Source organism: Mchenga conophoros, linkage group LG23, assembly GCF_057382185.1.
Source record: "Mchenga conophoros isolate Kocher_MC1m ecotype Shallow Benthic linkage group LG23, M_conophoros_male_GT1.1, whole genome shotgun sequence".
In the NCBI taxonomy this organism is placed as follows: Eukaryota; Metazoa; Chordata; class Actinopteri; order Cichliformes; family Cichlidae; genus Mchenga; species Mchenga conophoros.
Window position 1 is genome coordinate 38,698,218 of NC_140547.1, and position 17,420 is coordinate 38,715,637.

Genomic DNA, 17,420 nt, shown 5'->3' on the forward strand with positions numbered 1-17,420 from the left:
TGTATGCGATCGACGACCCCTGAAAGGACCCGAATCCATTTCTTATCTCTCAATCCCCCCCACCACCCCCAACCGGTGACACTCAGGTATGACACATAGGCATGTTTGGAGTAACGGTGAGCATCTGTTGCCATGCAACAATTCAAAGCCATGTGCACCACATGCAAACGCACAAGTAACCTCTAATTTGGGTTATTTGGGTCCTGGTCGTGGGGACAGCAGGCGTAGCAGATACACCGACACAACAGTTTTTCATAATACTTAGAAACAATTATTGGGCAAAATATTTTACACAAATGAAAAGACCAAGATCTTTAAGATAGAAGTATAAAATCATAGTGCTGATACTAATGGGAATGTAAAAGGTGAAGTAAAATCATCATTTTAGAAGATGTTTGATGGTTATTGCAATTATTTTAGTGTACCTGAGATTTCTATAAAGACTAATCCAATCGAACCAGTATTGAGTGGGAAGTAAAAAACTTGTTTCCTGTTAAAAGGGCGTTTTTCCTTCCCACTGTCGCCAAGTGTTTGCTCATAGGGCGTCATTTGATTGTTGGGAGGGTTTCTTGATGTATTATTGTCAGGACTACCTTACAACATAAAGCGCCTTAAGGCGACTGTTGTTGTTATTTGGTGCTGTATAAATAAAATGAAATTGAGCTGAATTGAATTTAGCGCTACAGCAGCATTCCCATAACCATGCAGTGACAAAGCTCGACTTTGTGTGATTCACAAAAGACATTTCAGGTTGCACGGGTGAATTCATCCATGTATATGTTAGTTATAACCTGTTCATGGAGATTACAGTGGGAACACTAAGTAAGAGGATTATGGCAGCTAAACAGCTGGCAGTATTATATTTAAACCTGGTATTCTTATACTGCACAGCCATTATCAGTTACAGTATGGTGATGTAAAAAAGTAGTTTAATGCCTGCAAGTATAGCCACCAGCACTTGACTCAGTGTGGTTTTTTTCTCCACACTGATAATTAATTAAGCAATATATTTTGCTAGTGTATAATTAATAGCTCTATGTAATTACTTTTCAGTGACTAACCAATTACCATTTTCAGGTATTTTAAGCACAAAAATCTATTATAAATACAAAAACTTTTCAAAATCTTGTTTGTGTGTTATACATAACCCTTAGACTGACTATGTATAGTGCTGTGGAAAACTCTTGAGCCTCACCTTATTTATATGTATTTTGGTTCCAAGAAGCCGGACTGTGTTAGCATTTTTAATAGTTCTTTAGACTTTCTGACTGTTTTACATTCAGAACTTTTCTGAACTTTCTCAACTGCATTTCTGAACTTTTCATTGCTGCTTTTCTACTCATTTTCAGTCAAGCTTTTGTACCTGATCATTTCATTTTCTTTTGGCAAGTGGCAAAATGATAACAAAGTATTGGAAGCAAAATATAAATGCGGTGTGGCTCAAGGCCTGAGAGAAGTCAGGTCCTTAAAAAACACGAACAAAGTCAACCAAAGACCTGACACAGGACCTGAGAGGTTCAGTTGATCATCCACTGTTCACTGAAGCCTCATCAAAAATGGTCTCAGTCGAAGGGTGGCTGTCAAGAAGCCATTCTTGAAGGGAAACGGGGAGAAAAGGCTGAGGTATGAAAAATTACACAAGAACTTCACTGAAAATCATTGGCAAGTAATGAATCCAAATTTAAAAGTTTTGGCTCTTCGGTATATGCAGAAGAGGTCAGAAAAGGGTACAACAGTGAGTTACTACAGCCATCTGTAAAACACATGAATTGATTGATTGAAAAAAAGGCAAGAAAGTAATATTAGATTTTGATCCAACATGAAGTATCATCTGGAAGGTATCTGATTGGCAGCAGCTTCATTATTGACATTATTGAAGCAGTGTGGGATCATCTTGATTTGAGAACAGAACAAAAGGCAACAATATCCAAAGAAGAGCTTTGAATGTCCTGCAAGAAACCTGGAGAACTATTCCTGAAGACGGCATAAAGACAAGACAAGAAAGCTAAGAGAGTTCAGTCTGTGTTGAAGAATTGGGTGTTGGGTGGTCATACCCAGTATATTGACTTTCCAGGTCATCAGAATTATACAAACTCTGTATTTCTAATTTTTTGAACAGAGTGTAAAGAAACAAGAGGTGGCTCAAGACTTTCGCACAGTACTGTATGTGTGTCATAACCAGTGTTGGTCAAGTTACTTGAAAAAGGTAATCAGTAACTAATTACTGATTACTTCCCCCTAAAAGTAATCCTGTTAATTTACTGATTACTTATTTTCAAAAGTAATTAATTACTTAGTTACTTAGTTACTTTTTAAAAACACGATTTACAACCTGAATAGGTGATAAAGCGATAGATCTTTCAGCCCAATTCTACTTTTTCTGCATAATCCATCATACAAAATGTAATCAAATGGAAAAGTATCTTTTTAAAACTTGTTTTATTAGTTTTAATCTTCTAACTTTATGCATCAAGCAAAAATGTAATTACATGCAACATTCTCTGACTGGAAGAAATTTGTTTAGTATTTAAACCTATTTTCTGCACATTCCAGCACATAAAATATATTTTTTGTGTGTGTTTACACTCAGTCTTTCAAATAGATGCAAGTAAAACACAGCAGAAAATAAATAAAGTCAAAGACTAGCGGTCCTGTTGCTCTATTTTCACCTGTAAAGCAGGAGTTGGGTAGGCAGAGGTTTACCCTGGTGCAGGTGTGCCGCAGCGGTCAGTGGAAGAATCCGCGAGTTTCTCTGTGAGTTTCCCATTACGTCGCACTCGGTGCTTGCTTGGAAGTTTAGGGGTTTTTCGCTGTAAAAAGAAGTTTTCTTCCCACACACAATGGACACTAATGTTTTTGTCACTTTTTATGGAATCAAACTTAAAGTAAGGTCAGTACTTCCACGCTTTAAACGCTGCACGCTCATACTCTCTCCCGTACTCGATATATGATCCACTGTTGATCTGCACACAGCTGTTGTCACGACCGTCGCACTCACTTACGTCACTGTCATGAGACATTCTCGCAAAAAAATCTCGGTTTTAGTAACGCAGTAACGCAGCGTTCCTACGGGGTAATCTAATTACCGTTTTTGCAATAGTAATCCCTTACTTTACTCGTTACCTGAAAAAAGTAATCAGATTACAGTAACGCGGTACTGCCCATCTCTGGTCATAACTAGGGATGGGTACCGGTGTCCAACGGTAGTAACCAGACCGAAAAGCAGCGCACATTTCGGTGCTTTATTTCGGTGCTTTTTTTTCCTGAGCTGTGATACACTTTAGATTCTAGCCAATCATTTTACGTTTCCCAGGATAGTAGGCGGGGCCAGGTACGTACGTTCAGTTAGAGCAGAGCTACAGATTAAAAATGTCCAAGGCGAAGCGGTCAAAAGTCTGGTTGTACTTCACAGCAAAATATGCAAACTCAGCAGCAACAAGTGCTTTAAGCTGATACTGTGATACTGTCAAAGGAGGTAACACCTCGAATCCGATGAAACACCTGGCGACGCATAGCGGTTTTTTTTAAAAGCCGAGAAATGCGCCGTATTTGATAGCTTGCTGCGAGACCTCACACTGTGCACGTTGGGTGGGTTGCCAGTTATCGGACCCGGAGCAACATCCCCCAAAAACCCGAAGAATAGAGTCCTGGCCCCTAGCCCTGCCAGTGTAGCAGAAATGATGAGGATGATGATGCAGCAGCAGCAGCCGTTCTTCTCTGCGTGAGTCGCTTAATGTTGTTTGAGTGTAATTTACGTTGAGTAGGCTAACCACGTTATTACATTAATGCATGTAAGGTGAACTAGCAAACATCATCATAGCTACATGCGGCTGTCCTCTTGTTTGATGGCAGATACTCCCTTCACCCTGGACAAAAAGGCTAAAATGACCAAAGAAAAAGTGGGAAACAGTTAAACATGAGAGGTTTTTGGACAAAGTTTGTGTTTTTTCCATTGTTTAAGCACTGCTTCCAGCCAAGAGTGATACCATATATGCCCCATAGCTGCAGAAAAGGCTAACATTGTTATCTTTTTACAAAAAAAAAAAAACAGCTGAACATGAGAGGTTTTTGGACAAAGTTTGTGTTCTCCATTCTTTAAGCACCGGTTCGAGCACCGTTTAAGCACCGGCACCGTTTCAAAAGTACCGATTTGGCACCGGTATCGGATAAAACCTAAACGATACCCATCCCTAGTCATAACAGCTCCAGACATACTGTATAATATTTTTACCTTGTTTGGCTTGACAAATCACAATGAACAGCATTGGAAGAGGCTCTTTCTGGATTGCCAGTTGAATAGCTTTATAGTCTTATTACAGAACATCAGATTGTCTGATCCAGTGCTGCAGAATTATTTTCAGGAAATCATTTTAAAAGCATGAAACCTTGTAGATTCCTCACATTTATCTTATTGTATGCCCTGCTAGCTTCATGAACAGTGCTTCCCTGTATCAGTTCGGTTTTTAATAAAGAATAATCAGTGTTTTGTACAACTTTTCACTGCAAATATAAAATGTCTCCAAATATTTGTCAGAGTTTGGATTTGATATTGCAGAATCAAGCCAACTGCATCAAACTGACTGTAACTAGTTAACTGTCAGCTCTACTCAACCTACTAAGACATTTTGAGATTTAGGGTAAGCGGGTTGATCAGCTACGAAGCTGTCAGCAAGCTAGACGCAGGTTCACATGTTAACCCCACCTGCCTTCCTCCATCAGCCTCCATCGCTAAGCATCTTCACCCAAAGTGCTCTCTGCACACAAACGCACGCCTCGCCGTTGGCGAAACAGCAAGGCGTCTTTGCATGCTTAGTTTGGATTTTTCTAGCTTTCTTCCAACTCTTGCTTTCCCACTACCACTTCTCCTTCCTCTCTGACTCACCTTCAACTCCTCCCCTCTGGGATATTTTAGGCCAGGCGGCCTGCAGCATCACCTCCTCCTGTCTTCCTTCCTCTCCCACCTCCCACTCTTATCCTTATCATCAAATGAATAACACATATCTGAAGCTGGTGGCCCCTGCTGAGGAAACAGGTGAGCGATGAGTACAGGCTTTGCTAATTAACAGTCAAATCTGTTTTTTAGTTTGCATGTGATCAGTCACACGTGATCTGTGTGCGCACAGTTTCTCATCTTCGGCATTGCAGATGTCTACCATCAGCCCGCATCAGATTCAAGCAGAGGTTTCATTATTGCAAAGCTCTCAGTGTGTAACATATATGGCCATTGTGAGTAATTATGTGGAGTGTCCTTCTTTTTCAGAGTGTTCACCGGAGAGTGAATTCACTCCAGCTATTCCCAATGCCTGCAGTTATGTGATTTATGTGATTTCCCCTGAATGTATTGTCCCATCCTGTGAGCCCTCTCATATTCAATTGTTTTGATGGATCTTCTAAAACAACACCTTTTTCAATAAGGAAATATACCCTTATTATATTCTGTTCCTGCAGGGTTGTTATATTGGTATTTTTCAACAAGTACCCTTGGAGAGTATGGCAGTGTCATTTCTTTAGAGCTCTTTTTTCTCCCCCCTCTCTCGAATGGTTTATTTTATTTTTCACTGCTTTCAGAGATCACCATTTCAGCTCGGGGACTCTCCCGGAGCATCTAGCTTATTTTTAACAAGCAGCATCTTCTTTCAGATAGGAGATTTATCTTCTGCACCTCAAAAATATCCATCATAACAAGTGGCTGCAACTCGACAAGGAACGCCGAGGTTCAGCTACTTTTCAAACTGCATATTAAGAATGAGCGAGTCACCATCTGATCTGCGCGATATGATTTGTCGGCGGCAGAAGTTGCGGGTGCACGACTGCCTGTGTGATGCTTTCCATCAATAAAACGTATAGGACTTTACTATGTGATATTAATGAACAAAGTCAGAGGCGAAAGCCGGACATGAAAACATGAAAGCACAGCGAGGGGGTGATGTGCTGAAGAACATCGATCGGCCGATAAGAACAGGAACACCTGTCAGCTAAGAACAGTAATTTGAAGCCACAGTGAGAACACCATCGCCACAATTTGATAGGTGAGGAGTCGAAAACACGGTGCTGAGGTGTATTTGTAATTGGACAGAGTAGCAACAAAACCATGGCTGCATCCTGCCTTGTTTACAGGCACATGTTAGGAGTGCAGTATTACTGAGAGGCTTCTATGTTAAAACTCCCAAATATATAGCACAAATAAACAGATTTGCAGAAGGGTGCAGTTAACAACAACTCAATGCCTACCTCAGTTCAGGTACTCACAGATACTGTTAGCTATTTTTATTGAGGCTTAGCGATTGTATTACAAGGGGCATTACTAACTATACAGACAGCTTTAGGTTGTCATTATCTGCTAAGCTTTGGAGTTAGAGTTAGACTAGACCCTGGCTAGTAGAGGTTAGGCTAACCCTAAGTCGAAACTAATTTAATTCGTCAAACTGGACCTCAATGTCATGGTTGTGGTCTTTGTACAATTATCTGATGCATAGCATGCCATTAATTATACTAAAAGCCCATTCAAGAACCAGTTTTGGCGAGTAATAGTCTTTTCCTTATAACTAATTCGCTGATATCCGTATCTGGATGGATGCATTGGGGCGGCTCAGGGTGTCTCGGTCAAGGACATTTCGACCTGCGGATTAGGCGAGCTGGGGATCAAGCCACCTACTTTCCAATTAGTAGCAATCCCACAACTACACTGGTCATTTAAATGATTACTGTAGAGAGCCGCAAAAGAGAGGTAGAATTTGGCATCATCGTGGTCTCAGTAGAAAACTGACTCCTTAAATTCTACCAACTCATGTTATTCAAAGATGTCTTTACTAATATATCCACTCCCTGCAATACTTTTTGTCATTTCTAATTTTGCAGTCCAGATCGATTTGTACAACTTGTCAGTCCTAGTTCAGAAATTGTCCACTTTTGCTCATCAAGCTGTCAAATAGCCCGTCGTAAACAAAATAAAACGATTTTGAACCTACAAATTCATCCAGTTACTGCTTATCCACTTCAGGCCATTATGAGATAAACTGGATAAGCGTGCAGTGTGTCCTAGCTGCTATTGGCTGAGAGATGGGGCACACGCTGCACAGGTCTATCTAAAGGTTCCTGCTCTGTTATTGAAACTACAGTTTTTGATTGAAGACAGAAGCAGATATCTTTTGTTAGAAAGTCTCAATTCACAGTTTTGTAATTCTATAAAATAATGCCACTTAATTTTCATAAAGTTGCAAATTGTGGCTGTGAAGATCAATTGTTCTAATATATTAGTCATAGTTCGTTGTTTTCCTCTTGTTGCGGTTAAACATAATCGTCAGTAAGTGCATCCATCCTGACTCTGCTCTATTTAACCTGCAGCCCTGAGCCAGATGTTTCAGGGCAACAGCTGCTAAGTCCTCCCGTTAAAATAAAAAATCATTTTGCCTGAACTATATAATCTGACTCCCACACAACAACATCACAGGCAACGCACCGTCTTCACTCCCGCTGAGCACCGTACACTATATCTGACGAGTCACATTTTGTACCGTCAGCGCTTTTCGTGAAATCTCTGTGATGAAGGAAAATTGTAGCAGTTTTTTTTGTTCTTTTGTGTGGTGATGGAAACACCTTTCCTTCAGTTGAGCTCACAGTAAGAATTTACAGTAGCCTTTTCTAGTCTATTAACCTGTTTATTCATCCATGAAAATGAAAACTACACAATAAAACCTACCAAGTACTTGATGACAGCCAATGAAATTCCCACACGCTGGACACTTAATTAGATTCACCTTGTTAGTACTGGGTTGGTTTTGGTTATGCTTAAGAAACCAGTTAAATATTGGAGCTTCGTGACATGGTGTGTTGTCTTGCTGGAAGCAGCCATCAGAAGGTGGTCATAAAGGGACGGACATGGTCAGCAACAACACTTATGTAGTCTATGGGATTTAAATGAGTCCAAAGTGTGCCAAGGAAATATGCTCCACACCATTACACCACCAGCAGTAACTGGAACAGTTTTCATTTGTTGTTTATACCGAATTCTGACCCTACCCTCCTAACACCGCAAATGAAATCAACTCCTCAGACCAGTTAATGTTCTATTGTCTAACTTTGGTGAGCCCATGTGAATTATAGCGTTTTTTTTCTGTTAATCTCTGGCTCTCTTTCACAGCATGTCTTTTATCCTGTCTTCCTTCTCTCACCCCAAAATGTTGCAGTAGATGGCTCCGCCCCTCCCTGAGCCCGGTTCTGCTGGAGGTTTCTTCCTGTTAAAAGGGAGTTTTCCCTTCCCACTGTCGCCAAAGGGCTTGCTCATAGGAGGTCATTAGATTTTGGGGTTTTTCCCTGTATGTATTATTCTAGGGTCTACTTTACAGTATAAAGCGCCTTGAGGTAACTGTTGTTGTGATTTGGTGCTGTATAAATAAAATTGATTGCCACCTGATGCGGCCATCTGCTGCTGTAGCCCACCTGCTTTAACATTCAATATTATTGTGCAATCACCTCAACTTCTACAGTTTGTTGTGACCAAGTCTACATCTCTAAGTGCGTTTAGTTGCTGCCATGTGATTGGCTGATTAGATATTTGCTTTGAGCAGTTCTACCTAGCAAGGTGGCCAATGTGCAATAAGTACTGTTTAAGTCCAGCAGTTTACAAGCAAATACTGTTTTCATGTTTGATATCATTTACTAGCATAAACAATTTTTGATAAAGTGACTTAGGGAGACTTCTCTCTCATGGTTGTCTAGAATCTCGCACCATGCATGCCATCTGCCCTGAGGTAGTCAGTTACCTTTTCAAAGCTTTAACAGCCGCTGACAACTGCTGACAAATTTATTCTCCTTCCCAGTGCTGCAGAGTTCCCTTCGGCTTCAGTCCAGTTTGAAGACGTTCTTGCCAACCTATCCAACACTTTAAATTCCATCAGTCTGCACTTTAATGACATATCTGCTAATGTATCAGTGTCAGCTGAGCTGGTTCACACATTGATTTTGAAATGTCAGATTCTGTTTAAAAAAAGGACATACTTTGACGCTCGGCCTGCTGCTGTCATCTTTTAATATAGCGATGATTTGGCAGTAAGTAAATCATTTAATGTCATTAATCTATTAAGTTATAAAAAGTCCTTCAATTTGATTTAGTAGTCAAATGGCCAATTTAGCATTTACGCAGCCGCTCTTATCATGGTAGCATCATAGTGTTGGCAGCTTGTCAAGTGGCGGGTTAAAAATAAAAACTGTCCAGCAACTTCTATCATTACCAAAAATGTGTGCAGGTAATAATAATTATTAAAACTCAGCATAATTTACAATAATTAAAATATCTTAATGCATAAATACATTAGCATTTCATTACCCTACTGTCTTTTGAAGTCAGCGATTGTTATTGACATTAAAAATGCCTCCATGCACCATCTTTGCATCAGTCTAGTTGTGTCTGATCTGAAGAAACCTGAGAGGAAACCTGAGAGGCTTCGAGCTTACGATATATAAAGACTCCAAGATAGCGAAGCTTTTTTTCTTCTTCTTTTCTACATGTGTGACTAACAAGGTTTTCCTTTCAAGTTGCTTTTTCATTTATTTTCTCATGTGGAACTCGCGCTGCATCTTTTCTTTAACGATCTCAAGCTAACAAACAAACACACACACAGATGCACACACATACACGCTTCTCCTCTTAATCTATGTCTGCTGAAGTGGTCTTTAATGAGGTGTGAACAGAGGACCACAACCCTCTCCCTTCCTCCCTCCTCCTCTCCCACTATTTCATCTTCCCTCTCTCTCATCACTGAGAGTGACTACAACAGACAGACAGAGCTACAAAGACATAGAGCGAGCGACACATGGACGGGTGGAGGGAGAAAGGTGATGCTGGAGTTAATGGGAGAGAACGAGGTCTTTTTTTCTGTTTCATTACTTCATCCCTCCATCCATCATCATGTGATCATAGCGAGAGCAGATCACAAGGCCTCTGAGGCATTTTCTTTTTCTTTTTGGTAACCCAACATACCCTATAAATACATGATAATTTGTAGTATATTAGGTAATTACCGGTGGTAATAAGCAAGTAATATGTAGCTAAGTACATAGAATACTACTGGGTACTTTCTAGGAAAATAGGCAACCAATTCTTTAAAAAGAATTATGGATGGTTCTGTTATCCATCAAGCACAACTGTAGTTAACCAAGGTTGATGGCATTTGGCTTGTTCCACAACTCTTGAGGAGCCAAACAAACATATTTGTTTAAAAATCACCTCTTTAAGGTTTATTTTATGAATCTGCTGTGCAAAAGTCTAGTTCATTGGTGTCGAACTCCAGGCGTTGAGGGCCGGTGTCCTGCAGGTTTTAGATATTACCCTGGGTCATCAAATGATTAGTTTATTGCCAGGCCTCTAGAGAACTTCAAGATATGTTGAGGAGGTAATTTAGCCATTTGAATAAGCTGTGTTGGATCAAGGACACATCTAAAACCTGCAGGACACCGGCCCTCGAGGCCTGGAGTTCGACACGTGTGGTCTAGTGCTAACCCTCATTTTTTTTTTGTATTTTGCTAGGTAAATGAGTAATAAGCACAGAGATTTATTGAAGCAATTCTAAGGAGCTTGAAAGTCAATATTTGATGTGACCACCTTTATTCTTCAACACAGTCTAAACGCTCTTTGGCAATTTTTCTTGTCATTTCTTTAAGTAGTCTTCAGAAATAGTTCTCCAGGTTTCTTGAAGGACATTCAAAGATCTTCTCTAGATGTTCGACTCCCTTTTCTTTTGTTCTCCGTCAAGATGATCCCGCACTGCTTCAATAATGTTGAGGTCTGAGCTCTGGGGAGGCCGATCCATGACTGACAGTGTTCACTGTGTGGTTTTCATATGTTTTTACTACATTGTCATGCTGAAAAAGTTTTTACCTAAGATACACTTTGCATGGTGGATACCAATCTGTTGGTACCTTTCTGGGTTTATTATTAAATCAATTTTGACAGGATCTCCGACACCACTGGCTGAAATGGAGCCCAGAATCATAACAACCTGACCTCCTTTATACATATTGATCATGATTTTAACCAAACATCCATGAGACCTGTTGCTGCTGATTGTCAGTCCAGTGCTTGTGTAATTTGGCCTGAACTCTTTCTGCCTGATGTCCTCGCTTCTAATCAGACTATTTCTAATTAGATTTTGGTAAACAGTAGATGGATCAACTCAGATAAATTTCTCAGGTCCGTGTCAGTTCTTTGTTAGATTTTATTTTTTTTTACTTCAGACAGAGATTTTTAGTCCTGTCATTTCATCTTTTATCCTCCATTTGTCCAGTTTCCTCTAATTATACAAGGACACTGTGTGCCATGCAGACATGTTTTCAAGTGATAGCTCTTTGGGAATCCAGTTGTTGGTGTGAAAATATTATTTTAAGTCTGTCAAACTGTGTTATTTTTGGTTTTTTTCATAGATTCATCTAAAGAAACAAGAAGATATGATGTGTTATGTGTAGATGGTTGTTCATTCCTTAAGTTAAGTTTATTTTTTATGCTTAAATAACCCATAAGTCAGTGTGCAGTTGTTTAACAAACAAACAAAAACATTTCTCTGGTTCTCTGGACCTTCAGAATGCCTGTTGCTCAAGACCACTTTTAAAATATGAAGTCTCCTCTTTGGCTTAAGACTTGCATAGTACTGTAATGTGAGACAGTTGGATAATATGCTCCAATAAATTACTTATTTTTGTGCAGTTTGTGGCCATATTCTCCCATAAAGGGTATTTCAGGTGTAGTTTTTCTGCACTCACCTGCTTTTTCTACCTCACAAAACACTATAATTTACTTTATATGAACGTGATAAGTCTTTGTATTTAGGGGACTGTAAAAGGGTTACCCATTTTCTCCTCAGCTAATGCCAGCATCAAGCTTTTTAGTGTCGATGTGTGCATGGATGGCTGTGTGCGACTGTGTGTAATGTGCTTATAATATATCTGTTTGTGTGCAGGGAAACAGGTCAGCCTGGATGTATTTCTAGCCCCCCGGTGAAAAGCCTGCCCACTCCCACTCATAATAACCCACCACAGAATTATGGTTTTGTATTTGAAGACCAGCCAGCTTCACTAATGCATCTCAACTTTGTGTGTCTGTGTGTGAATGCGCGTTTGCATGCCTTCCAGCATGTTGGGATCCCACTGACGAACAGCATATCAGTAGCAGCGTGCCCTTGATTTCAGTGAAGGGCAGTATTTCTACTACAGTTAAAGAGCCTTCTCCTACTTTGTTAACTTTAGCTTCGAAATGGTTCCGCTTTTGCCAAGAATCAACCCCGTGTTCTCTGAGCTTGTTAAAAATTACATCGGCACTTTGATTGCCTTCCAGGTTTGGGATTTCACCTTGAACTCGTTCGGTGCAAACAGCAAATCAAAACTAGCCTTCACATTTGAATTTAAGCATGACTTTTCTGCGTTTAAAAAAAAAAAGAAAAAAAGTCAAACCACTTAAGTGCAAGTTGAGTGAGTGAACAACGTGTCATGCCCCTTTAACTGAGACTGAGTGGACTAATCCTGTTTGCCCAGTAATCATGAAGTTCAAAGCTGCAAAGGTCAAAGGAAACTTCCTCGGCTAAAAAGTAGTGAAATGGTAAAATTACATACAAAATGAAAGTGTTAATAAGTAGGGATGGGTATTGATAAGATTTTAACGATTCCGATTCCATTTTCGATTCTGTTTAACGATTCGATTCCTTATCGATTCTCTTATCGATTCTTTTTTTTAAAAAAGGAGAACACTAAAGTCGATTAGCTTAGAACTTTGTTTTATATCTTCTCTTTGAACAAGATAGAAATTTAGGAGTAACATGGCCTTACAAACCCAACAGTGAGATCTTAAGAGATTCACAGCCTACGGCTCTTCAATGGGGTGTCACAGGGTCCCCAGGAAAAAAAATGTATATGTAAAATAATAAAATAAATATTCTCCTGTAGCAATAACAAAGTTTAACATAAATTATTCTGTAGCAATTACACAAGAATATCCAGTAATGTCCCTGCCTACAATTAAACATATTCACTTACCAAAGTGAAATCGGGGGCATCTGCTGTGGCAAATGGGTGCAAGCCTTTGACCACAAACTTAGACACTGCTGGGTGACATTCGTCTATCCTGGCCTGAAAGGAGACGCTACCGGTAGACTGCAGCGAGAACTGCCAGCATCTGAGCCAGCCAGACTCTGTCTCTCTCATCATGGTTATCTAAATGCAACGCACAGTAATAGCAGGTTTTGTAATAAGGTAAATCGCGCTAACATAATATGCAATGCTAATTGATTAGTTACCTGCAGTATTAACGGGAGAGGACGTGGAAACGCTACCGCTGCTGCTGGGTTGAGCTTCGCTAGTCCGGAGCGGATCAAAAACACGACATTCGTTGAAAGCAATCGCGTGTTTTTTGAGCAAATGCTTTTGCATATTCGTAGTGTTTCCTCCCTTTGATGAAATCTCTACTTTGCAAGTATTGCACGTTGCCCTGTTGTCATCCTTTCTCATAAAGTGTAACCAAACTTTTGAGCGTTTGTGCCGCTCAGGCGCCGTGTTTCCTACTGGGTAAAAGACGCTACTCAACGTGATGACGTCATTCGGGGCGACTGGAATCGATAAGGGAATCGTTTTTAAAAGTGGCAAACGATTCCAAGGAATTGAAACAGTGGGAACCGGTTCTCAACAAGAACCGGTTTTCGATACCCATCCCTATTAATAAGTCTGTAATCTGGCATATCTCGTTTCCCTTCCTTAAAAATGGCTTCTTGACAGCCACCCTTCCACTGAAACCATTTCCGATGAGGCTTCAGTGAACAGTAGATCAAATGAAGGTGTATCTCTCAGGTCCTGCGTCAGGTCTTTGCTGGATCTTATTTCTGAAGGATGTTACTTTCAGACACTGTTCATCTCTTGTAGATAATTTTATAGGCCTCTAACCTTTTGGGTTTTTTATTAAGGATATACTGCATGCTGTCAAAATGTGTTGTCTTTTGCATTTTTCATAGATTCAGATAAAGAAATGGAAAAAGTTGTATCTGTCGACACACGCTGGTTTATCTTTGAGTTAGGTACTGTTTGTATTCATGAATGATTCAGTGTTAAGTGACTTTGAAACCAAACAAAGAACAACAATATTCCTCTGAAAATGGTCAGGTGCAAGGAAGAGAAGCCAGTGTCCAAAAAAAGTTTCCTCGAGACCATCTGAATTCCTTGGAAACCAAATGTAAAGAAAAGAGTGGTGGCCAAGGTGCACAATACTGTACAGTAATATTCGAAGATTGATATGATCTTTCAAATAAAATCAAGTTTTGAGTTTGGTCCCTAGTTAGAAAACCCCAAGTCAGTATATACGCAGATATTTCCAGAAGTATGTAGACCTTGAGAATATTTGAACAAACATATTCAGAAGCTAATTGGCTGTAGAGAGCACATTTTCTTGACTTTAAAATAATGATTAGAAATTAATTCTCGCACTTTTTTTGCTGTGTACAGCTGTATGAACGCCACAGGGCAAACATTTTTGGTATTCCTGGTGCTGGTGCCAGCAGGACTCTTAAAGCTTTCAGATTTTTCCAACCCTGTGCTACATTTTCAATTTTCGCATCCTGGCAATCGATTGTGTAACTTCAGTAGCTATCATGGTTTCCTACCTCCAGGTGTTACTGGAGGCAGTAGCGAGGATTGCTTCTCCATAATGCAAAGCTCGGCCAATGAAATTTCCAGCAGCTGAAAAGAAGAAGTGCTTGCAATATTAATTTGACACAAAATTGCTCATGCAGCAGCGCAACAGAACAGGTCTTTGGGTTTGATTGGATCTTATAGATTTGAGTAATTATGACAAAGTATTGTTTTGGTTTTAATATACAAACTACAGTGTACAACTGAAGTTACACAACAAATGCACCTTACAGTAACAGCATATGCAGTGAGCTGTGGCTCCATGTTTGATGTTTGTATCCTCGGCTCAGTTCTCTTTTCATGTTTCTATAAATACATTCCTATGCACCATCTCCTCTCCTCAGAATCAGCATTGTCTTACAGAAGACAAACCATCGGAGTGGAAAAAACTCACTTCTCTTTTCATGTCATAATGAAACAAAATAATCTAAGCATATTTCATCAAGAAAAAGGTAATTAAGGTAATGAGGTTTTTTTAATTTTTTTATACAGCATTGAAATATGCCTGGCACAGGCATAATTTGCTGCGGACCTTTTTTTTTACAGTAATTAATGACCTCCGAGGCATTTTCCTGCTTTCATATTGCTACTCATTGCATGAGCGTTTCTTTTTTTTAAGGCCACAGTATGGTTTTGTCGGTCAGTTGTTGTGACATTGGAACTCTTATTCCTTTTTTTCCTTCTAAAATGATGCTTTCAAAATGTTTTTCTCCCGAGAGTCCAGCCATCCTCTTCAGATTAAATCGACTATATAAAAAATAAAATGAGTCAATCAAGTCATTTTTGCTTTTTCGTTGAAAGTGCACACTTTACTGGGCAAGAACATCTACTATCCTTGTAGATGCTTTTCTAAGTAGTGTATTTATTTTCTAGAGCTGAAAAACCTCTTAGGGAGGAGGCAGGGATGGATGAATAGGGCAACAAGTTATGAGGCTTCAGCACAGGAGACATTTTATAACCAACCCAACTTAACCCGATAAACTCGGTGAGGCGTCAGTCACTACAGGCTTAGAGGATCAGTTAGTGACCCACAATATCTGGTCACCAGGGGAAAATGTTTATTGCCAACCTTTCGGCAAGTGGTTACTGGAGCTTGCTAGTATTGGTTACGTGAAATCGATGAAAGATGGTGCTGCATCACAAACTGTGTTATGATTACTTAGGTCATGAGGAGATGGCTACAATCAATAATAGTTTGCATGGAAGACACTTGCCTCTGACACCTGAGCGGTAGTGAAATTTAAAAAAGAGCGGCAAACACTAGAGAATGTTTTCCTTCAAAAAGAAAAGTCGTCCTACCCTGAAAAGGGCAACTTTTGCTTTGAAGGCAAATTGTCTCGGTTTCCACTTCCTAACTAGTTGGCCAGTGTTTGCAGACAAGTTGGAGTCTTCTATACATACTGTGGCGACAGCGGCAATCTACTAGTGACCAAAGCAATAAGATATTTTTGCAGTATCTCATAATATTTTTCATCCAGCCACTGTCTGCAACCTCCAGCAACCACTCATCAACTTGTCAGGGAATACATATTTTTCCGTAACAGCTGCGGGGTCTCTGGGCCTGTGTTAGTAAGGCCTAAACAAACAAATCCATAGATGTGGCAGAACAGGAGGCAACATTTTGTAATTATTTGAGTGACCTTTGTAACTTTCACTGCAACTGTAAATCTGCATATTGTCTGCTGACATTTTATATTATTGTGCACATGTTCACTATTAGAAATAATGGCTTACGTAATAGCATGAATCATCACAGAACATTATCTCTTTTTTGGTCATTATAAGCCACTTATTCTATTCTGCTTCACCAAGCTACTACACTACACAGCCACCTAGAGTTTGGGGTCAATGACTTCCTAATTCCTTTTTATTGATGTAATAGTTTGAGACAAAAAAAAAAACAATCATTGTGCAGGTGCTGGACAGTGACCAATCCAAAATCTAAAACTTTAAATCCAGACTTTGGTCATGCAGACAGAAGCTATCCAAACTAGGTTAGCATGTGGTAGAAAATAAAACTGACAGAGTCTTTCATGAAGAAAAAATGGAAAAGAAATGGAAACTAGGAAGAGAAAAGAATCACTAGGACCACAAGAGATTGCTGTAAAGGTTAACATTAGGAGATTATAGATGATCTGGTAATAGTAAAGTCATTAACTGAACACATGTAGTAAATTAGAGGAAAAACAAACAAATGGAGAAAGTAGATGTGAGTGTTATAGAAAATGTCAAAATCATGACATTTGATAGTGTTAGCATATACAGCAAGGCTGCGTAGCACAGACCTGTTAATTAGTCCAAAGTAACAGAAATTAAGTAGTTAAACCTCACTCACCAAAACCAGAGTGCAGACTTATTCAAGGGTCAGTTTGTTCACATAAAATTCATGTTATTTGTCAGATTACACAGAAAAACACGTAGTGACGCAGACAGCTGCCAGCTACAGCCCCTGTGTCAGGGTCAATCTAACGTTAAGCCTTAATAAAATTAAAATCTGTTACTTAATAACAGAATAAGGCAGAAATTACAAATAAGTACTTCATAGTGACAGCCAAAGGAGGAATGCGCTACCACTGTGGATGCTAATTAGCAACAACTGTTGACCACAAGCTCCTTAAAATAAAGTGTAAGCACTATTTGTTACAAAGCTATAGATACTAATAAGAAACTTCCATGTACCAAGTGATATAAGTACCAGTTACATCACCTGCTAAAATGGGTGATGTAAAACTATCCTTTTCTTGAAAAACGAGCCAAAT

At 39.6% G+C, this 17,420-nt stretch overlaps 1 protein-coding gene across 2 annotated transcripts in view; it reads left to right on the forward strand.

Moving 5' to 3' along the window:
- LOC146547776 (interleukin-1 receptor accessory protein-like 1-B) overlaps positions 1 to 17,420 on the forward strand; it is a 342,110-nt gene that overhangs the window by 188,494 nt on the left and 136,196 nt on the right. The gene's annotated exons all lie outside the window — the stretch shown is intronic.